Source organism: Oryctolagus cuniculus, chromosome 14 (assembly GCF_051225735.1).
Source record: "Oryctolagus cuniculus isolate XC-2025 breed Fujian yellow rabbit chromosome 14, ASM5122573v1, whole genome shotgun sequence".
Classification (NCBI taxonomy): domain Eukaryota; kingdom Metazoa; phylum Chordata; class Mammalia; order Lagomorpha; family Leporidae; genus Oryctolagus; species Oryctolagus cuniculus.
The window spans coordinates 62,468,335-62,492,529 of NC_142880.1; the positions used below are offsets into that span (position 1 = coordinate 62,468,335).

General features: G+C 40.3%; 1 protein-coding gene across 2 annotated transcripts in view; it reads left to right on the forward strand.

The window, feature by feature from the left end:
• The first annotated feature begins 943 nt into the window (after window positions 1-943).
• Window positions 944-24,195, forward strand: part of NIPBL (NIPBL cohesin loading factor) — a 219,835-nt gene continuing 196,583 nt past the window's right edge. For both annotated transcript variants that reach the window (XM_089312739.1, XM_089312738.1), the window contains exon 1: window positions 944-1,373. The gene's annotated coding sequence lies outside the window, so the exon portion shown is untranslated. The remainder of the gene's footprint in view (window positions 1,374-24,195) is intronic.

Here is a 24,195-nt window from a genome sequence, read left to right on the forward strand (position 1 = left end):
GTGTTTCCAACACAAGGAAGAAACCGACGTCGGAACTCTGTCGCCCACCGTGCGCCCGGGGCCGGGGTCGCCGCCGCGGCGGCCGGCGCGCTCGGCTCCACCCACACCTACGGGGGGCGCCGGGAGCCGGCCGGGCCGCCCGGCAGCGCCTCGCTCGCCACAGCGTCGCCTACAGGCCTTTATCCCGACTGGTAGGGAAGAGCCCAGACCACCGCCAGCAAAAAGCACGATCAGCAGAGAACGCCTAATTTCCACAAATTAAATGCATCCCAAGCACGATTCCAAGTCAATCCAGCTGGGAGTCTTCATGACTTGCGAGGATTGCGTTCGTCCTCCGCAGGAATGACTCACAGACGGGCGTAAGGTCCGGCCTCTCAAAAGGAGAAGGTGTAGGATACATCCATCCACCCGGCTGCAGGGACACACCATTTTTAAAAAGGCACCGCCGCCGTCGCGTCGCGGGCGTCCTCTACGCCGCCTTGCCTGGAGTTCGGCCCCGCAAAGCTAACGACGACGAGCCGGGACGGCGAGCGTGGCCTCCAGCCGCCGCCCTCCGCGGCCTGCGAGCCTGTCCGGGCCTGAGCGCCCCCCACGCACACGACCACCACCGAACTCGGGCCCGGCGCCGGGCGGCCTCCAGGAATATACAGCCCAGAGCGAGCCGCCCCGGCCGTGCCGCAGCCCAAACGCCGCTCCGCAGGGTCGACAACGCCCGCAACATCCACAGCCGCCCCGAGGAGGAGGGCGTCGAGGTGAGCCGCCGCCGTCGCCCGACTGCCACCGCGGCCGGGCCCGGGTGCGGCGCGGAGCGGCGCGGCCGAGGACGCGAGCCCAAGTGGCGGCGGCAGCAGCGGCAGCGGCGGCGGCGGCGGCGGTGGCGGAAGTGGAGTGGGGAAGAGGGGGTGGTTGTTAGTGTTTGGCGCCGGCGGAGGGAGTCATTCCTGCAGCTGCACTTCCGGTCGGCATTTTGTTCTGAGAGGGAGAGACGGAACGAGAGAGAGAGACACACAGGGCTCCTTCCCCCCGCCTCCCCCCCCTCCCTCCGTCGGTACCGACTCACCCGACACCACCAAGCCGCAGGGAGGGACGCCCCCGCCGACAGGAGGATTGGTTCCCGGGCCCGCGGCGATGCCCCCCCGGTAGCTCGGGCCCCTGGTCGGGTGTTTGTGAGTGTTTCTATGTGGGAGAAGGAGGAGGAGGAGGAAGAAGAAGCAGCGATTTGTCTTCTCGGCTGGTCTCCCCCCGGCTCTACATGTTCCCCGCACTGAGGAGACGGAAGAGGAGCCGTAGCCACCCCCCCTCCCGGCCCGGATTATAGTCTCTCGCCACAGCGGCCTCGGCCTCCCCTTGGATTCAGACGCCGATTCGCCCAGGTAAATTCCTGCTCTTTATTTCGGCGGCGGCGGCGGCGGCGGCGGCGGCGACGGCGCCAGGTCCTCAGCGTCTCTCCTCCTCGCTCCCCTCCCCGCCGTTTCCTTAGCGGCCCCAGGTCTCTTCCACGGGCGAGTCTGGAGTTCGCTCCTCTCCGGTGGCAGCCGCCCTGGGTGGCGGTGGTTTTGTACCCGCTCCCGGCCGGCTCCGGCGGCGGGGACTGGGCTCCTGCCGGGCGGCCGGGGAGGCGTAGGCCCGGCGGAGAGTGCAGGCCGCGGGCCAGCGGAATCTACTTGAGCTCGGGGATTAGGAGAGCTCCGGGCTGAGCGGAGCGACTGCTGGTCGGTGACAGGCCTCGCCCGGGAGAGGAGCCGTAGCTAGCGAGGAGGCGGAAACAATACAACTAACAGCAAATGTGCCCGATCGTCCCCATATTTACAACTTTCCCAGTCTGGGAGTGGGGAACGTCCCGGTGAAACAAACAACCCCCCTCCTTCCCCCTGTGACCCTATGAAGGGAGGAAGTAGTTTCAGTTAGTGAGACAAATGTAAATACTCAGACACGGATCCAGTGGTGATTCTTTTCTCTTTGTAAAACTTGTTTGGACGTTGGAAAGTTCATGAAGACTCGTTTTCTTTTTGAGAGAATTAACGAATTAAATCGTCCACATGAATATTTGATAGAGAAAACCATAGTGTGGTACAGTGCACACCCCCCCACCCCAGAGCTTTTATGTTGTTTGACAGTGTGTATGTTGCACATGGACTTTTTATTCAAAGACGAGTGTAAAGTACTTGACAGGTTTACTCTGCCACTTTATATTTTGTATGCGTTATGTAAGGACAGTTTTAAACGGCTGTACGTAAAACACTCATGTGCTTCCTGACCTAAACGTGTACAAGCATATAAAGAATTTTAAATGTTCTGAGAATTGTGCTGAGATAGGGCAAAACCAGTTTTCTTTAAAAGGATAGAAAATATGTTACACTCAAACCCCTTAGGAAGTTAAAAACCATATATATGTAGAAGGTGCCATCCTTTCATGTCAGGGCAGATCTTCTTGAGGTCCCAGGATTGTCATTGGCTGTTTGTGCCATGATGTTTGACTGTGTAATGAGAGAGGTGTCATTTTAATAGGTCAAATGTATCTGTAAATGCTGGAGAAAAATATCAGTTCTACCTTAACAAGTTCTAGTTCACAACTATGTCAAGTGTCTGAAGCGTGTTTGTGGAGGCGTTGGTAATGTAGATTGGTGTAAGGGGGGAAACACCGATTTAAAAGTCCTCAGTCATACAAATTACCTAGAAAAAAAATAAGTGTACCTGGGTTAGACTGTTTTGATACTTTGTTTTCGTATTCACTGAAGGAAAACTTTCATTGGTTAAAATGAAGCAACACTGCTCAACAAAGTCCCTGTTTTACTAGACAGTGTTACATTGGTTCAAATTTTTTGTGTCCTTATTAAATTATTGTCAGTGTACAATAAGTAACTTTTCTGGAGATTATTTTTGAGTTTAGCATCCTGTTTACAATAAATTGGCCCACATTTCCTTCAAACATACGGATAAATGTTTAAAAGAGTGAAGTTAATATAGCTGTCACGTACTAGGCATGTTTTTAATGCTATAAATCCGTGTAGTAGTCAGTAGCGTGTCCGTGATTTGTATTGGTCAGGGAGCAGTTTGAATTTTAAAAAGCCTGAAGCTCCTGCTGAGCCCCAATCCCGGCCTCCCTCCCTCCCACTAATCTCCCATTCCTGTCTTTGTGCTGCCTGCTCCTGTTAGACACTGTTTGCTATGGGGCCTCAGGCCTGCAGCGGGTGGGGGGGCATGCCAGGGAGGGAGTGCTGAAGGGAGCGAACACCTCATGTTTTAAGAAAGCAGAGGGTTGGTTTTTGGCAAATGGGGTGGGGTAAGGTCTTCATTATGAATGTTTAAAAGGTGCTCATGTTCCTGTGATTGTCTTTATGACTTTTATTTAATTAAAATACTGAGACGTGTGTCAGGGGATAGACATAGTTCTACAAAAGGTAACGGAAAGAAAAGTTTTTCTTGCTGAGTTTTCATCAACAGAAGCAACTTATTTTTTGAGTTTTATAGTTACAGGGCTCTTTCTTATGCAGTTTGAATCAATATGTTAGATACTGGTTTGCATGATTGATTTCTTGAGACTTTGGAAGTAGATTACAGCTCATTAGTTCTTCTCATCTTATTTCCCCAATTCTGTATATTTAGTAATCTGTAAGTGATGTAGATTGTTTGATGTCTTTCATTAGGATAGCATAAATGTTTCTTTAAGGTACCTTTGGAAAAAAAATTTTTTTTGTCTGATTTAGGCCAGTTATAAAGAAGTCACTTTAAAAGGAGAAAACATTGTGTAAAACACAAATAAAACCAGAACTTGGACTTTAAATTTCTGACAACTTAGCTGAACACAATAATTTGTATTTCTCTAAAGATTATAACTTGTTCTACCTTCCGTCTATTGATTGAGATATTAATCTATCAGTGGCTATTTTTGTATTCCCATCTTAAAAAAAAATTAGTAAAAAGAGAAAGCCATTAATTGTCCCTGTAATCTTATAATTCTAGTTATGTCATTTGGAGGAATATTTTCCTAACATACCTAAACAAAATTTCAACAGTGTAATAGTGTAGTTTATTGTTTCTCTTGAGTTTGCAGAGGTGGCAATAACTTATACTATTTGAAGTTTTAAAGTAAATAATTAAACTCTAGTAAATCAAAGTTGATTATTAAATAGTTAATTCTTTTTAGTGTTTTGAAAAGTATGTATAGGATGCTTTCTCCTCAGAGTCTTCAAAATTTGTTAAAGTTGTTTGAGAGCATTTTTGAACCTGTGTGTGACAGATCATTATACAGCTGTGCACCTTTAAGAACAAAAAGGTTGTATTTGAGGAAAGGAAGATTGTCTATTTGAGAGTCTCTTTAGAAATGAAAAGTGGAAGTTCTTACTATGATAATAAACAGTTTTGGTTCTGCATAATGCTGATTATTAAATTTTAAAAATCTCATGAGCCAAGCTATTACCAAAATTTTCTTTATTTAGAGCTGAACCACTCAGCTCCAACATTTAGTTCCTAAGGCTTCTTAACTAATTTCATTTTTAATTTTTTTGGTACCTATATATCATCAAACTGTCATGGAAACATTTGAACTGTCTGTTAGATTCGGACATACCCTATGGTGATATTTTTACTTTCTCAAAATAAGATGCAATAATTCATAATTCAAGAGTGAATAAAACCTGAGTTTGAGTTTCATATAATTTCATCTAACTCTGTTTATTGGAAAAACTATAATTTGTAAGTAATTAAAAAATTTTAAATATCATTTTTACATGAAGTGATTGAGAGGTCTAGGATAAATAAAAATTCCTTTTGCAATTTGAATTCTGTTTATTATATTTGTTTTTCATAAAATAGGAAACTACTGACTAGGAACCTTTATTAGAAGGCTGATAACTGTTTAGTTGAAGATACTGCAGTATCTTGGGCATACTAAGTTGACTTTGGTGGAAATTTATGACCATATACAACCTTTTAAAAATGCACTTTTCAAACAGTTTTTGCTATTTTCAGCAGTTGTCATTTATAATAATTCTTTGTATGTTAAATTGGTCCTCTTTAAAGGTGACATGAGCCCATGTATAAACATTCTCATATTTCTGTGAGAGAAGTAACCAGGATAATTTTCATTTTTTGATGAAAAGGTTGAAATAGGTCACATGATTTGTGTAGATTTATACAGTGAGTCATTTGAAGAGTAAGGGATTCCCTAACACTTACTAGTTTTTTATTAGATTGTTGTTTTAAGAAATGTCTGAGCTCTGGTCTTATTTTTTTATTTTCTATTTTTTTTAAATTTTTGACAGGCAGAGTGGACAGAGAGAGAGAGACAGAGAGAAAGGTCTTCCTTTGCCGTTGGTTCACCCTCCAATGGCCGCTGCGGCCGGCACACCGCGCTGATCTGAAGGCAAGAGCCAGGTGCTTCTCCTGGTCTCCCATGGGGTGCAGGACCCAAGCACTTGGGCCATCCTCCACTGCCTTCCCGGGCCACAGCAAAGAGCTGGCATGGAAGGGGGGCAACCGGGACAGAATCCAGCACCCTGACTGGGACTAGAACCTGGTGTGTCGGCGCCGCAAGGCGGAGGATTAGCCTATTGAGCCTCGGCGCCGGCCTGAGCTCTGGTCTCAAAACTAAGTATTGCTCAGTGCTGACACTAATACCATTTGTGATTTTGTTTTTTCAATTATCTAAGTTCAAGGTGGTTTTTCCCTTTTTCTCCTTCTTCCAAAGAGAGGTGATACCTGTTTCTTGGTTGTATTTTGCTGGAATGAAAATAGTAATTTTACATTAGAAATCTTGTGCATATGTGGTGTTTGAATGATATTCATATGTGCCTACTAAGGAATGTAAGGGAATTAACTATATTTGTAGTGAAGAATGTAACGCCTCCTGAAGTGTTTGGGTTTTTTTAAATTTTTTTTAAGAGTATTAGAGGTACTGGTATTGTGATGAGGAGGATTAAGCCCCTGCTTGTGATGCCAGCATCCTGCCTGTGTCAGAGTAGCCGGGCTACTCTGCTTCTTAGCCAGCTTCCTGCTGATGTGCCTGGGAAAGCAGCACTTGATGACCAAGATGATGCTTGGTTTCCTGCCACTCGTGTGGAATATCCTGCTGGAGTTTTTGGCTCTGGCTGTTACCATCATTTGGGGAGTGAACAAGCAGATAGATGATTATTATCTGTGATTGTTATCTGTCTGTCTCTCTTTGTCACTCTGCTTTTCAAATAAATCTCTTAAAAATGAATTATTAGAAGGCCCGCGCCGTGGCTCACTAGGCTAATCCTCCGCCTAGCGGCGCCGGCACACCGGGTTCTAGTCCCGGTCAGGGCGCCCAATTCTATCCCGGTTGCCCCTCTTCCAGGCCAGCTCTCTGCTATGGCCAGGGAGTGCAGTGGAGGATGGCCCAAGTCCTTGGGCCCTGCACCCGCATGGGAGATCAGGAGAAGTACCTGGCTCCTGGCTTCGGATCAGCGCGATGTGCCGGCCGCAGCGCGCCGGCCGCGGCGGCCATTGGAGGGTGAACCAACGGCAAAGGAAAACCTTTCTCTCTGTCTCTTTCTCTCTCACTGTCCACTCTGCCTGTCAAAAAAAAAAAAAAAATTATTAGAGTGGAACTTTAGTGTTTCTAGTTGATATAAAAGCAGTTTCAAAAACCATAACTCCTAAGGCCATCATTTTAATTTAAATGGCATTTTGTGACTGGCACCGTGGCTTATTAGACTAATCCTCCGCCTGTGGCGTCGGTACCCTGGGTTCTAGTCCCAGTTGGGGCGCCGGATTCTGTCCCGGTTGCTCCTCTTCCAGTCCAGCTCTCTGCTGTGGCCCGGGAAGGCAGTGGAGGATGGCCCAAGCTCCCATATGGGAGACCCATATGCACCCATATAGGAGACCAGGAGGAAGCACCTGGCTCCTGGCTTTGGATCGTCGCAGCGCGCTGGCTGTAGCAGCCATTTAGGGGGTGAACCAACAGGAGGAAGACCTTTGTCTCTCTCTCTTTCTCACTAACTCTGCCTGTCCAAAAAAAAAATTGGCATTTTATGTGCTTAGAATATTATGTGCTCAGTAAATTAAGTGACAAAATGATTTTAGGTGTTTTTCTTGTCTGTAATTTTGTTTTTATGTAAATCTGGAGTCAATTTTAATGAATTGAGTTTTGTCAGATTGAGTTAAGTTTTAAGGAATATTTCTATTCTTAAAATGTATTATTAGAAGACATCGTTTCTTAATAAAGCAGTGCCAGCTAATGTTTTGCTCCATACAACTTAGAGATCTTACTATTAGCCAGGAGTTGTGCTAAGTATGTCCTCATAGTATTATATCATTTCCTTCTTTCTAACAAGCCTGTGAATTAGAAACAATTATTTTCAGAACTTAATATATGGAGAAATTGAAGCTGGAAAGGTTTAGAAAATTGCCCATGGTCTTATAATAAGTAAATGATTAATCTGATATAACTTTGTTCTTAAAGATTTAGGGTTCTACATTTTTAGTTTTAATATAATCAGATTTTTTCATTGCTTCATCAGTTCAAAACTTACAAGTCACGTGGTCAAAGAAATTGTGTACCTCAGGCATAGAAGCTAGAATAGAATTCATGCTATACATTAGAATAGAATTCATGCTATACATTCATGCTGTAAACTTCAAAAAGTTTGTAGGAAATGCATATTATGAAAAACTTGCATGGATTTCAAAATTTTTGCACAACAGTAAATTTATCTTTTAATTTCACTTTTCCACATACTTTTTTATTTAGCCTGTATATGTAACATTTTTAATGCAGCAGTAAACTATTGTATTGTGAACTATTGTATTTTAATTTTGTTAAGCTGTTAATTTTTTACTTCTCAAGTTTTTTTATATTGCGTTGAGATTGTCAAAGCATCTTTTAAAAAATGATTTATTTGTTAATTTGAAAGGCAGAAATAAAGGGAGACTCAGAGATCTTTCATCTGCAGGTTCACTTTCCAAATGACTGCAACAGCCCGGTCTGGGCAAGGCTGAAGCCAGGAGCTAGAGTCTCCATCCTGGTCTCTCAAATGGGTAGCAGCAGGCCATGAAGTACATGGGCCATCTATATTCTGCCTTCCCCAGGTGCATTAGCAGGAAACTAGATCGAAAGCAGAGCAACTGGGACTTGAACCTGAGCAGCTGGGACTCCAATATAGGATGCCAGTGTTAAAGCAATGGCTTAACTCACTGTACCACATTTTTGCCCCAAAGCATCTATTTTTAGAAAGGGGAGATTCAGCTTTGGAACGTGATTTCATTCTTAGAAATACATGTGACCAATTGTAGTATAATTAGATGAATCTGTAAATTAATGTGACTGATAGTTTTCTTTTAACTCCAGCACTTATTGCCACAGAATGTTGGTATTTTCAGGGTCATCTACTTGGGAGGTTGTGCCTTAATACCCTAGTTGTTGTTGCCATTGCATAAACTATATGAGAATTCTTGTTGTGAATACCTTAAGAGAGTTTGAGATAGTCTTTTTTTCTTATCTTTCATTGCAAATCTTTATATTCAGGTGAGTTTTCATTTTAGATACAGTTAAAAAGTCATTTGAAACAGGTTAGAAAAAGATATATTTTTGTACCAGGCATTGTGGCCATTGCTTTATGTTTACGATATATGTTACTGAGTGGTTTGTAAATGCCAGATACCATGCCGACAACTTTATATGAATTTTCTCAGTTCCTCAGGGTATAGTTTGAGATTGATTATATGAATAACTAAGGTGTAGAATGACTGAATGACTAGCCCAGCCTCACACAGTTAAATGCAAGAAAGTGGAGAAAGAACTCCAGAGTTGATGCCTAACCACTATGCAGTGTATCATGATTTGAACGTCCCAACTACCCATCTAATTCAATGGTAATGAACTTATTTTACCAATGAAAATGGATTGATGTTCATCATATATAAGAAACTTGCCCTGGCAAATCTAGCAAGTGTAGGATTCCAACCTAAATTTGTTACATTCTGAAATCTCTATTTTCATTCTTACCACTCTTCCTCCTCAAACTGTATAACACAATTTTTGATGGAAAAGATAGACTAGGTTATAAAGTAGTCATTTAGTTTATCTTATTAGATCATAAAGATACTATCGAGATTATTTATTTACTTGTTTTATTTGAGAGACCACATATCTACCCAAGAGACAGGAACTCAATCCAGCCCTCCCACCTGGATGTCAGGGACACAACTATTTGAGCCATTATTGCTGGGTCTGTGTTAAGCTGGAAGCCAAAATCAAGAGCCAGGAATCAAATCCAGACATTTCTATATGGGATACAAGTGTCCTAAGTGGTGGTGTTTTAACACTTGTACCAAATGCCTGCCCTCTCGAGAATTTATGAAGAGGAATCCTAAAATGTTTTGGTCAGTCCCAGTGGATTTATTATTTGATTATAATCTGTTAAGGTGCTGGCACTGTGGTGTAGTGGGTACAGCTGCCATACTGATATACCACATGGGCACTGATTCTAGTTCCAGCTGCTCACTTCTGACCCAACTCTCTGCTATGGCCTGGGAAGGCAGTGGAGGATGGCCCAAGTATCTGGGCCCTTGTACCCACGTGAGAGCCCCCGATGAAGCTCCTGGTCCAGACTTTGGCTTGGCCCAGCCCTGGCCATTGTAGCCATTTGGGGAGCAAATCAGCAGATGGAAGACCTCTGTCTGTCTGTCTCTCTGTAGCTCTGCCTTTCAAATAAATTAAATAAATAAATAAATAAATATATAAATAAAATTTTAAGTATATATATAGATACGCTATTCTTTTACATCACTATAATACATAAAATGTACAAACATGCATTTAAATAGGATATTGATTTTTAAAAAATATATGGGTTGCGAATTTTATTAAGTAGGGTTACCTGTAGAATAGCTAGTTTTAGAAAAATCTGGCATAGCATTTTATTTTCTGGACTTTGTTGTGATTGAATTACTTTTAAAAATATTAAGTTTTGGCCTGCGGCGCCGGCACCCCAGGTTCTAGTCCCGGTCAGGGCGCCAGATTCTGTGCCTGTTGCTCCTCTTCCAGTCCAGCTCTCTGCTGTGGCCCAGGAGTGCAGTGGAGGATGGCCCAGGTCCTTGGACCCTGCACCTGCATGGGAGACCAGGAGGAAGCACCTGGCTCCTGCCTTCCGATCAGTGCAGTGCGCCGGCCACAGCACACTGGCTGCAGCGGCCACTGGGGGGGTGAACCAACGGAAAAGGAAGACCTTTCTCTCTGTCTCTTTCTCTCTCACTGTCCACTCTGCCTGTCAAACAAAAATTAAGTTTTTTAAATCTTTTAAGAATATGTTAAATTTCTGAAATAATTCATGTCAGTAAATTGCTATGCCACCTTATATATATAGCAAATCATTTAAACACATAAACCAAGCTTCTTTTAAGTTTTATTTTGGCATATTATTTGCCCTTTTGCAAAAAGGAAAACTTTTTTAGCATGAACACTCATGAGGTTACCAATATTATTTAATTTTTAAAATGATTTTCTATATATTCACCTGTCTGAGAAATCTCGAAGGTGTGCTGTACTTACAATTTTGAAATGCTAGATTCCCTTTTTGTTAAGGATTTACATACTTAGGTCACATTGTTTATTTACTTTTTAAAACGTTTGTTGAAGGCCGGCGCTGCGGCTCACTAGGCTAATCCTCCGCCTTGCGGCGCCGGCACACCGGGTTCTAGTCCTGGTCGGGGCGCCGGATTCTGTCCCGGTTGCCCCTCTTCCAGGCCAGCTCTCTGCTGTGGCCAGGGAGTGCAGTGGAGGATGGCCCAAGTGCTTGGGCCCTGCACCCCATGGGAGACCAGGAGAAGTACCTGGCTCCTGCTTTTGGATCAGCGCAGTGCTCCGGCTGCCGCGCGTCGGCCGTGGCAGCCATTGGAGGATGAACCAACGGCAAAGGAAGACCTTTCTCTCTGTCTCTTTCTCTCTCACTGTCCACTCTGCCTGTCAAAAAAAAAAAAAAAAAAAGTTTGTTGAAATACAGAATGGCAGAGAAAGAGGGGAGAATTCTTCTTTCTACTGGTTCACTCCCCAGATGTTCAAAAAAGTCAGGGTTGGGTTAGGCCAGGAGACAAGAACTCCATCCCTAGTCTCTCATATGGTTGTCAGGGACTCAAGTAGTACTTTGCCATTATTTACTGCTTCCTGGGAACACTAGCAGGGAGCTGGGTTGGAAGTGAAGGAACCAGTATTCGAACCAGCACTGTAATATGGGGATGTGGGTGTCCAAAGCTGCAGCTTAATCTGCTGTACAACAGTGCCCTAGCACTAATTTTTTTAGTCTTTAAAACTAACAGTGCCTAAAATACTGATAAATTATTAAAGTTCAGACTATGGTTTACTTAAAAATACTTTTCTTTATGTTGATGTTTACCATAATTAATTTGTTATTTGTAAAACAATGTCCTTGAAATTAATGCTAGCCAGGAAATACATCACTGAGTTTTCTAAATATTGCTATTTGCTAACCCTTTTAGTATTTTTAAATCTATTTTTAGTTATCTTTATCCAATTGGATTGTGGGGTTGCCAATTTTCAGCTAAAGAAACTGATCATCAGGGTCGGGCTTTGTGGCACAGTACAGAGGGCTGAGCAGCTGCTTGAGATGTCCATATCTCATATCAGGGTGCCTACTCACCTGCTACTCTACTTCTTTTCCAGCTCCCTAGTAATAATGTGTCTAGGAAGCAGCAGATGATGGCTCAGATGCTTCCTGCTACTCATATGGAGTTCAGGCTCCTGGCTTTGGCCTGGCTAAGCCAAGGCTGTTGTGGCCTTTTTGGGGAGTGAACCAGTGGATGGAGGATCTCTCTCTATCTTTCTGTTATTCTGCCTTACGAAATACATAACTTTTTTTTTTTTAAAAGGAAATTGTTCATCTGAGTGTAGTTTATATGTAATTTAGCTTTTCTTGATAATGGGCAAGTTACAGTTTCACATGGGCTTAAAGTACACATAGCTCCTTTTATTATTATTAATGCTATTCTTAAGTTGTACATAAAAAACTATTTCTCCCCTAGAGTTCTACTTATGCTTCAGAATATTCTCAGATTGAAAGTTGAAATGCAATGGCCATGGCCGGCGCCGTGGCTCAATAGGCTAATCCTCCGCCTTGCGGCGCCGGCACACCAGGTTCTAGTCCTGGCCGGGGCACCGGATTCTGTCCCGGTTGCCCCTCTTCCAGGCCAGCTCTCTGCTGTAGCCAGGGCGTGCAGTGGAGGATGGCCCAAATGCTTGGGCCCTGCACCCCATGGGAGACCAGGAGAAGCACCTGGCTCCTGCCTTCAGATCAGCGTGGTGCGCCGGCTGCAGCGCACCAGCCGTGGTGGCCATTAGAGGGTGAACCAACGGGAAAGGAAGACCTTTCTCTCTGCTTTCTCTCTGTCTCTCTCTCTCTCTCACCTCTCTCACTGTCCACTCTGCCTGTAAAAAATAAATAAATAAAAAAGATATATCTCTAAATCCAAAATTAGTGAGTGGTGAGTATATCTGTTTATTTTAAATTGTAATTTTCTTGGATATAGCCATATTCTTGAGGCTTCTTGCTTTTGGGATAAGAACATTTTACTTACTTATATGTGTCAGTAATAGTACATAAATAGCTTATGTACAAAAATAAAGAAAAGACAAAAGCAATTCCTTTTTCAGCTGTAAATGAAAAATAGAAAGGGATTTTTGTTCCTTGAATAATATAATGGGGAGCATCATAGTGGGATTTGTTACAAAAGGGTAAATATCTAAATACTTTCCTGTTTTAATCTTCAAATAGATTTATTATAGTATTAATTTGCTGTGCTGATTTTTATTTTCTTTGTGTAGATAAATTAACTATAATCATAAATATATTACAGCACATTAAAAATACTCTTCAGCTAAAGTAGTGATCTGACAACTGAATTATCTAAAAAAATTAAGTCTTTTTTTTTTAAGGCATAAGTTACATAGCAAAATTCACTCTTTTACTTGTATGGTTTGATGAGTTTTGACAAACACAGTCTTGCAACCACTACCACCACAATCAACAATAGTTTCATTGCCCCAAAAAGTGTTCCTTTGTGTCTTTTTGTAATCAGTTCCCTACCCCTAGTCTAGCCCATAGCAACAAAATCTTATTCTTGTCCTTATTAATTTTACATTTTCTGGAATGTCATATAAACATACAAGATAAAAGCATAACCCCTTGTCTATGGTTTCTTCACTTAAAAGACTTTTGAGACTCATATAATGTTGCATGTATCAGTAGTTTGTTGGTAACTGGGTTTTGAAATTACATTTAATGTACTATTTGATATTATTCTTATGATAGGACAAAAGTGGTCTTCAAAGTGTTCATGGAAAAATGCATATTGTAAAGACACTGCATGGATTTCTAAATTGTTTTGAATCAAAATTAAGCTTTTAATTACATTTTCCATAAACTTTTTGAAGTGACTTATATTATCAAAAATACTACTTGAACAGCCTTAGATGTATCTCACATCTTGACAGCTGTGTAAATATATTACTTGTCCATTTTTACCCCTCATTCCCCAAGCTGAGTACAAATGGTACTATTATTAAGTGATATTTATTTGTATTAGTAAATGCTGTTAGCTTAAATGCTCTACTAAAGAGGTGAAACAGACCTTGCCCTCTTTTTTTTTTTATTTTTATTGTAATTAATGGTAGCATTCTATAATTTGAGCATATAGCACATAAAGCCTGGAATAAGAAATAAAGGATAGAATAATGACTCACCAAAAATTGGGTTCACAAATTTAAATTTTTATGAATTTATGATAAAAATAGAGCATAGGTTACTGTGAGAAGTAGTCATAGCCCTTTTTTCTGCTATTTGCAAAGCTGTACTGTTTATTGGGGCAGATAATAAGAAAAGTACCCATTTTCTGATCATTTTCTCTCCCACTCTTTTTGAAACAACATTCTTGGTTTCAAAATACTATCTTCTTGTCACTTCCCTATGTTTTTGACCTTTTTGCTAAAAAGGAAAAGACTCTTCCTCCTCTTCATACCCCTTTAAATATTTGTATCTCCAGGTAGTTCTTTAACTTCAGTTCTCTTTTCTCTTCTGGTTCTCATATTTTCACATAATTTGTTACATACTACCTGGATAGGTATACATATGACTCAGAAATCTGTCTCCAAAATCTATTTCTTTGCCAAGCTAGATCCTGTTTTCTCCCCGGCACCTCCTGATGGTTCCACAAATAGTAGATATTTGGATGTATTTATCTCTGAACTCATCTCTCAGTCTTTACATACCCTCATCCACCTGTGCCACCCAAAAGGAAAGAGAGCCATTCTTCTCAGGTTGGGTTAATGTTTCTACCACTAACTCAGTTGCCCAAACTACAGACTATAAGTGAGATAATCCACTACCCTTCTCTTTATTGTACATCAAATTCAGTTGATCACCCAGTTCTGACATTTGTAGTACTTACCTGGATATCTCTTAGATCTGTTTTCTCCAGTGTTTTTTATTCTGAGAGTGGGCCTCAATTTATAACTTGTCAAACTGAATAACTGCTGGCATTTTTAAGAAAGATGTAGAGGCAATTAATTGTAGAAGTATGTTTTTAGTATTTGGTTACTTGTTGCTTCTCTGCTTAGGCTCTGGTTTTTAAAATTAAGATCTAATCTTCAGTAATATTCACAGTATATAACCTTAAATGTAACTGTCTTCTGTACACATTTTCATTATATCTACAATCTAAGTCTTTTGACTTATCGCTCTATGTCAGCTAGAACAGTTAGACTCAACCTTGTTTTTCTTTGCTTTCCTTTTAGAGTATTGCATTTCATGGTAGAGTTCATTTATTTCAGTACAGTATGTTTATATGTTCAGGAGCTAGATTTTGAGTAGGAAAGAGATGGGGAATTTAGGAAGAAAATTGTTGCAGACATCAGAAAAACTGAAGAAATAGATGCAATAGGATATGATACCATTTCAGTTGGTAGACACGCAAACTTTTTTTTTTTTTTTAAGATTTATTTATTTATTTGAAAAACAGAGTTTCAGAGAGGCAGAGGCAGAGGCAGAGAAAGAGAGAGGTCTACCATCCTCTGGTTCACTCCCCTAAATGGTCGCAATGGTTGGAGCTGAGCCAATCTGAAGCCAGGAGCCAGGAGCTTCTTCTGGGTCTCCCACGCAGGTGCAGGGGCTCAAGGTCTTGGGCCATCTTTCACTGCTTTCCCAGGCCATGGCAGAGAGCTGGATTGAACCAGCATCCATAAGGAATGCCAGCACTGCAGGCAGCAATTTTACCTGTTATGCCACAACACCAGCCCCGCAAACATTTTTAGTAGTATGAATCAGATATGTTGTGACTATATTATTTGTGAATTTGGAAATAATTGCTCCTGGTTTTGTATAACCTGATGATGTTTCTTCCTTAGAAGTTAACCACTCATATCCCAGTTTGCTTAGAGCTATAGTTTAAATAATCCTGATTAGATAATCAGGATTTTTGTGAATGGCATCTAATAATGTTGTCTTGAAAAACCAAGTAAGCATTTTCTTCATTATATTTAGAGTTTATAACAAAGAAATAATATGTGCTATTTTTTGGACTGGTGCTACTTAGCATATTTTGGAGTAAGTGGTTTCAGTCCAAACGCAGTTTACAAAGGCTGAAGGGAGTCTGACAGTCATTGGATCCTTGTAGTGGCTCACTAAAACAAATAATTGCTGAATAAATGAACTTAAATATATTTCAGTTTTGGGATGCAGGACTACTTGGGAGTGAGGGAAGGATGAGTGGGGCTATAAATGTCGTGTAAGTTTCATGTAGGAAAGGAATCATGAAGCCCCAAAAAGGTACAGCAGCATTGATGATAAAGAATTAGTGTAATTTAGTTAATTATTTCTATTTGGATAAATAGGCTTGCTTAGTTAGATAAGAGAAAGATCTGTATACAGGAATGTTTTGAGTTCCTTCTACTCTTCTTCTGACTCCAACTCTAATTCTGGACATTTGGATTTGCTACCAAGCAACAAACTGATAGGTTTTAGGCTAAAATGATCTGCATAATCTAGATATGTGGGATAGGAATTGGGAAGTGTCAACAGCAAAGGTAGAAAGATAGTTCTCATAGTTCTTCAGTCTTTTCCAGTTTCTCATTGTTCCCAGTGTATGCCAGAGGGATATTGCATTGTCCTTGGTATTTAGATGAGGGGGTCAAAGCAAGGGAATTTAAAATGATTTATTATTTATGGTAAACTTGTGGCTGACCTAGGATGTTCAAAATCAGAATCTCTAATGTTACCTAAGCATGTTACCACCTAATTATCAGATGGTTTTAATGATTCAGATATTTGTTTTTAATTATTTTTATTTTTTTGAGATTTATTTATTCATGTGGAAGATAAAGTGACAGAGAGAAGAGACAGAAAGAGATCTTCCATCTGCTAGTTCACTCCCCTAAAGGCTGGAACAGCCAGGACTGAGCAATCTAAAGCTGAAAGCTGGGAACTCCACCCAGGTCTCCCACGTGGGCGACAGAGTCCCAAACACTTGGGCCATCTTCCCCTGCCTTCCTAGGCACATTATCAGGAACCTGGATCAGAGTGGAGTAGCTGAGACTTGAACTGATGCTCTGATATGGGATGCTGGATGCTTAAGGAATTTTCTACAGAAAAATGGTAAAAAGATTCTAGATAGGAATGTTCTAAAAAAGAAAGATAATCTCTAGGTTTGACTTGTTACTTAGTTTTACTATATGAAATACAAAATATCCAGTGTGACATGGCCATGATCTCATATTCGTTTTCTGTTCATGAAACACTGACCATTTCCTGTGTCTTCTCTCGAGAACTGCTAGGCATTAGAAATGGTGAAACAAAAAGATTAAAAGCTACCTAATCAAGGATCTTATGGTTTAATAAAGGTAATGGGTAAACAGAAATCATAATTTCTAAATACTGTGATCAAGATAAACAAAGAAGGTGCTTAGAAGCACTGTGGGGGTAGGGTGGTGGTCACCCAGTTTAAACTAGTGTGGCAAAGAAATAAGTCAGAAAAGTCTGCTCAGAAAATGGTGGTATATAAACTAAATTTTGAAAGCTGTTAGTTAAACTTGGGAGTCTAGGGCAACAGTTTTGATTTTGGAAGCTAAAGATGGCTTAGATTATTATAGCATAGGCTTGAGAAAGAATGAATCAAAAAGATTTGAAACTATAGAAACTTATCACAGTATAGAAGATGGAGGAATATATATGCTATTGAGAATTCTGTATTTTAAAAGCAGTGGGAAACCAGGAAGCTGTTTAGTAATGAAGTATATTTTATGTTTTAAAAAATATTGAATAGGGGCCAATGCTGTGGTATAGCTGGTAAAGCCACCCCCTTCAGTGCTGGCATTCCCATATGGGCACCCGTTTGAGACCCCGCTGTTCCACTTCCAATCCAGCTCCCTGGTAAAGTGCCTGGGAAAGCAGCAGAAGGTGGCCCAAGTCTTTGGGCCCCTTTACGCGCATGGGAGACCCAGAAGAAGCTCCTGGCTCCTGGCTTTGAATCTGCCCAGCTCTAGCTGTTGCAGCCATTTGGAGAGTGAACAAGAGATTCTTTTTCTCTCTCTGCCTCTCTGTATGTAACTCTGCCTTTCAAATAAATTTTTAAAAATATATATTGGATAGTAGGCAGAAAAAAAGAGGCTGGGGAGATGTAGGGATTGATTAGGTCCTCAGTAGGACAGAATGTGGAGTAGAAATCCATAAAAAATATTAAGGAGTTAACCTGGTTATAATTTAGTGATTACATGTAGATTGGTGCCTCCTAGATTCCCATTTTTCTTAATTGTGGCCATTGGAGGATAGAATATAAAATAAATCAATTTTGACTGCCTGTGAATAAAAATACATTCTGTATCACTTTTCATGTTTTGGAAGGAATGGAAATTAAAGTCTTTAATGGTCAGATTGTTGAGTATCCTATTGTTGGTGCTGTGGCTCAGTGGGTTAAAGTCCCGGCCTGCAGTGCTGGCATCCAATATCGACACTGGTTTGAGTCCCAGTTGCTCCACTTCCCATCCAGCTCCCTGCTAATGGCACCTGGGAAAGCAATGGAGGATGGACTTGGTAGAGACAGAGAGAGAGGTCTTCCATCTGCTGGTTCACTCCCCAGATGGCCACAACAGCCGGAGCCGCGCCAATCCGAAGCCAGGAGCCAGGAGCTTCTTCTAGGTCTCCCACATGGTGCAGAGGCGCAAGGACTTGGGCCATCTTCTACTGCTTTCCCAGGTCATAGCAGAGAGCTGAATCAGAAGAGGAGCAGCCAGGACTAGAATCGGCGCTCATGTGGAATGCTGGCGCTTCAGACCAGGGCTTTAACCTGCTGCGTCACAGTGTCGACCCCAAAATTTGAGTTTTTTAAGAAAACTTACTTTCTAGGCTGACCTACAAGAGCTTTTCATTCTTAAGTCAGGGTTAAAAGTAGAATGGTAGATCCCAAGTTAGTTGTTTGTTTTCAATAATCCATATTTTCTTAATGGTTTGTTTTCTGTTATATTGGCTGTATTCCTATGAAATTAGAATAACAAAATGATGTTCTTTTAGGATTTTTTTTAATTGGACAGGGCCCTATGCACCTTCTTAATATATGTGTTTGCTTATCTAGTTTAATCTCTACTTCTTCAGTTAGTTTTATACTAAATCACAGATATAATGAGATCTTATCATGAGAACTGTTTTACTTTTTTTCATGAGGGACATTATCTTTACAAATATAATTAAAGATATACTTTAAAATTAAGTTAAAATTGCAGGAATGTTTCAAAAGTGTTATGGGCAGCTGTTGTGGCATGATGAGTTAAACAAACTGCTTGGGATTCCCGTGTACCATATCAGAGTCTCTGGGATCAATTCCCCCTCCAGCTTCCTGCTAATGTGCTTGAGAGAAGGCAGAAGATGGCCCAAGTACTTGGATTCCTGCCACCTATGTGGGAGACCTGGATGGTGTTCTTGCCTCTGGCTTCTGCCTGGCCCATTCCCTGGCTATTGCAGCATTTGGGGAGTGAACCAGCAGGTGGAAGATTCTTTGAGTGCACTCTCTCTGCCTTTGAATAAATATATAAGTAAATAATTTTTTAAAACATGTTGTATGCATGAGTAATTTTAAAGCATTCAAACTAATTTATCAAAAAATTGACGAAGTGACACTGTCAAAATGAAAATTAATACTTTCCTAAGATTTGTTTTACTTTTGGCTGGATAGGTGGCACATCAGAGTCATCTGGTATGTTTTCAAACTTTAACTCCTTTTCTGGAGATGCAAGATAAGTCTGTAAATTTTCTCTTTAGCAATTCTCTTAGGCTTTTCAATCATTCATCAAGAATTAATTGAATATCTGCTTTATGCTCAACAGTGAATACTGGGCATTTGGTGCCAGGACTTTGTTTTCAGCTTCCCCCCTGAATTTTACATGGCTGCGTAAATTAATCCTCTGTTTATCCTATTATATAAAAACAATTTGAGTTATAAAGGAGCAAGGAATGAGTTAAGCAGTTTTAGTGAATTAGAATTAAAAGTAAAGATAGAATGGAGAGATGTATTTAGTTCTGAAGAATGGAGAGAGAGTTACTGGATACTAAAGAAGACAGTAGAATTGAGGAAAGAAGTTAAGGTAGCAGATACTGTAAATTAATTTGCAAAATAGAAATTGGTAGAAAAATAGAAGTAAAAAAAAAAAAAAACACCAAAAAAAACTAAATACAACTTAGCCAGCAGTATATGGAATAAAATCAGAAATTATAAACTGATATGTTCCTAAAGGTGTCTTGCATTTAAAAAGTTCACTCAAAAGTCCAGTTGAATGTTGCATTTTGCTAATAAAAAGTAACATGTAGAGGCTGGTATCCTAGTGCAGAGATTTGGGTTGCTGCCTGTGATGCTGACATCCCATATTAGTGCTAGTTCAAATACCAGCTTCCAATCCTACTCCCTGCTAATGCACTTGGCAAAGCAACAGAAGATAACCAAATACTTGAATCCTGCCATCCCTATGAGCCACCCAGATGGCTTCTAGGCTCCTGCCTTTGGCCTGTCCCAATCCTGGCCATTGTGGCCATATTTGGAATAACCCAGTGGATTAAGATCTCTTTCTGTCTCTTCTGCCTCTCTCTTTCTCCCTATTACTCTGCCTTTCAAATAAGTAAAATAAATCTTTTTTAAAAAAAGAAAAGCAAAATGCTTAGAACCATAGCATACACATACAGTGAATCTTCATCAAGTATTTGTTTTTAGTTGATAGATAACCTTCTGGTTGTGGTTGTCCTTGAAATCTGCTGATTTGCGTCATTTGTAATGCATTATTAAGAATAAAGGAATTTGATAAATAAAAAATTATCAGCTCAATTTTGGTATTGAAATATTTTAAGTATACTTTTATAACACAATTTAGCTATATGCTCCAGATCAAGTGACCCAAATAATAACTTCTTGATTTCACTCACATCTAGTATCTTAATTATACCTCATAGGTGTGTGTACTATGTTACACTGTCTTGATTACATATATATCAAATATGCAAATGTATCCACTATATATGTTGACTTTTTTTTATTTTCCTGCCTAATACCTTTTTGTTTTTATTTTTTAAATACTTACTTAGAGGGAGAGCTTCTAGCCATTCACTGGTTCGCTCCAGTGAACAGCCAGGACTGTGCTATGGCCAAAGCTAGGAGCTGGGAATGCAATTCAGGTTTCCCAGGTAGATGGCAGGAACTCACTTACTTGAACCATCAAAGCTGCCCTCTAGGATCTGCATTGGCAAGAAGCTGGAACAAGGAGCCAGATCTAGGAATTGAACCTAAGTACTCCACTGTGGGATGCAGATGTCTTAACTTCTAGGCCTGTTCCCTGCCTCACACCTTTTAATCAATACATTATCTCCTTTTTTCTCAATACTTGCAAGATGTCTTTCTATCACAGTCTTCAGGTTGTTTGATTGGGAGGAAGTAGCATATCAGAATTACCTCTAATATTTTTTAAAGATTTATTTTTATTTATTTCAAAGAGAGAGGTGAAGACAAAGAGAGAGATCTTCTATCTGCTGGTTGACTCCCCAGATGGCCACATCGGCTGGAGCTGCGCTGATCGGAAACCAGGAGCCAGGAGCTTCTTCTGGGTTTCCCATGTGGGTGCATGGGCCCAAGGACCTGGACCATCTTCTGCTTTCCCAGGCCATAGCAGAAAGCTAGATTGCAAGAGGAGCACCGGTACCCACATGGGATGCTGGTGCTTCAGGCTTAAAACATTCAAGCTTAAAAAATTTTCCCTCTTTTCTCCTGCCTCAGTTCATAGCATCTTTTTATCTTCTGTAAGTATTTGTGTGTAGGAGCTAGTTACATAAGTTATGTGTTGTCAGATTTTCTCATTATATATCAAACTAAGATTCATTTTGCTTCATTTTTGCCCTATTTGCCCAGTCTTTATCAGATTATAAACTTTTTGCCTGTGGTGGTTCGTGAAAATGTTTGGCCTGGAGCAGACTCTTAGCAAATGTTTGCTAATAACTGATGGAGCTCACTAATTTGAAGAGGTTTCAGAAATATCTTAAATTCAGATGAATCATAAGATTCCCTCTTTTAAAGTGTACAATCAAATGGCTTTTAGTATACAATAGTCACCCTTTTCCAGGGGGAATGTATTTCAGTACTCTTGAGGATTCCTAAGATACCCGGTACCAAACCCTGGATATACTGTGTCCCCTTTGCCCTTCCTCTATACATATATATACATCTATGACAAGTTTAATTTGGAAATAGGCACACCAAGAAATTAACAACAAAAGAAAGACGTAACAGTCATTGACTATACTGTAATGAAAGTTAGATGAATGTAGTCTCTCAAAATATCGTACTGTATTCACCCTTCTTGAGATGATATGAGACACAGAAAGGAAACACCTACAGCTTCTCTTTGGCATATCTGAATTGCCAGCATTGCTACTCTTGTGCTTAGGAGGAATTATTAGATAAAAGAAGGGATACTTAAACACAGGCACTGCTATACCTGACAGTGTATCTGATCACAGAAATGACTGCTAAGTAACTATGATGATTTCAGAATGCTATGCAGACACGCTACTAAAAATGGTATGCAATTTAAAACTTGGGAATCGCTTATTTTTGGGATTTCCCACTTAAAAGTTCCAGACTTGAGTTGGCTGAGGGTAACTGAAGCTGTGTAAAGTGAAACTATGGATAAGGTGGGACTACTATATTAATAGCTTGTGCACCCATAATCACTGTCTAGTTCCAGAGCATTTTCATCACCTGTAAAATAACCACATACCCATCACCAGTCTTTCCCTATTCTCCTCTCACTCTGGCCCTTGGCAACCACTAATATATCTTCTATTGAAGTGAATTTCCTCATTTATGTAAGTAGAATCCTATGAGTGGCCTTTTTTATGTCTGGCTTCTTTTACTTGGTCACCTAATGATTGTGTGTATCAGTATTTCATTCCTTCTTAAGAGTAGGTAATAGTCCATTGAATGGCTGTATATACCAAATTTTATTTATGCTTTATCATTTAGTGGATGTTTGGGTTGTTTTCACCTTGTAGTTATTATGAATAATGCTGCTATAAACATTCATGTGCCAGTTTCTGTGTGGACATGTTTTCAGTTCTAGGTGTGTATACACAGTAGAATTTCTCAGTAGTATGGTAACTATGTTGAACTCTGGTGGTTATACCATTTTACATTCTTGTAACAGTGTGCAGGGGTTTCACATCTTTGTCATTACTTGTAATCTGACTTGATGCATTTTTGAATTGAGTTACATGGTTTTTTTACTGTTGCTTTATAAGTATTTCTTATATTATGGACACAAGTTCCTTGTCAGGTGATTTGCATATATGTCCTCCCATTTTATGGGGCCTTTCCTCTTTCTTGATAGTTCCCTGCAAAGCATTTAAGTTTCTTATTTTAATTTTGTCTAATTTATCATTTTCTTCCTTTGGTTGCTGTGCTTTGGATTGTCTTATCTAAGAAACCACTGTAATCCAAGGTCCTGCACAGTTTCATCTGTGTTTAGTTCCAGCTCTTACATTAAGTTTCTCATTCATTTCAAGTTAATATTTTGCATGTTATGAGGTAGGGATCCAGCTTTGTTGTTCTATCTGTGCCTCTTTGGTTGTCCATTACCATACATTGAAAAATTTTTTCTTTCCCTTTTGAATTCTCTTGGTATGCCCATCAAGAATCAGTTGAGAGGCCAGCATTGTGGCATAGCAGGTAAAGCTGCTGCCTGCAACACCATCATCCAGTATGGGGGCCAGTTTGTGTCCTAACTACTCCTCTTCAATCCAGTTCTCTGCTTATGCTCCTGGGAAAGCAGAGGAAGAGGCCCAAGTACTTGGGCACCTGCACATACATGGGAGACCTGGAAGAAGCTCATGACTTTGGGTTTCAGCCTGGCCCAGTACTGGCCATTGCAGAATAATTGATGGAGCATAAATTTAAGAGTTTATTACTGGACACTTAGTCCATCTATACTGGTGTCTTTCCTTATGCCCCTATTACATTGTCTTGATTACTGTGACTTTGTTGTAAGGTTTGAAAATGGGAAGTCCTCTTGCCTTGGTCTTTTTCAAGATTGCTTTGACTATTCTGGATCACTTTCATTTTTACAAGAGTTTTAGAATCAATTTGTCAACTTCTGCAAAATAGCATTTGTAATTTTGATAGGGGTTGTGTTGAATCTGTAGATCAGATTGGGGAGTGTTAACATCATAACAGTGTTAAATCTTCCAATCCATGAGCATGGAATGCCTTTCCCCTTTCTAGACCTTTATTTCTTTCAGTGTATGACTTGTATTTTTTTTTTTGTTAAATTTGTTCCTAAGCATTTTATTCCTTTTAATGCTTTTATAAATGCAATTGTTTTCTTAATTTCATTTATAGATTGTTCACTGCTGGTGTGTGGAAGTACAATTGATTTTATATATTGACCATGTATCCTGCAACCTTGCTGAACTTGTGTATTAGTTTTAATTCATACCCTGATTTTTCTAGAGACAGTTTTTGTTCTTTAGTTAGTTTCATTCTGCCCTTCAACCTTTAAAGTACTACATTCCAACAGTAGTTACAAGATAGAATTTTCCTATTTGCCCAGTGCTGCTCCTTTGTGACTTGAACAAACTTGAGCTCATATGAAAAGTAAGGTTAGCTCAGAAGGAAATGTTACAGCCACTTAATTCTGTTAACTTT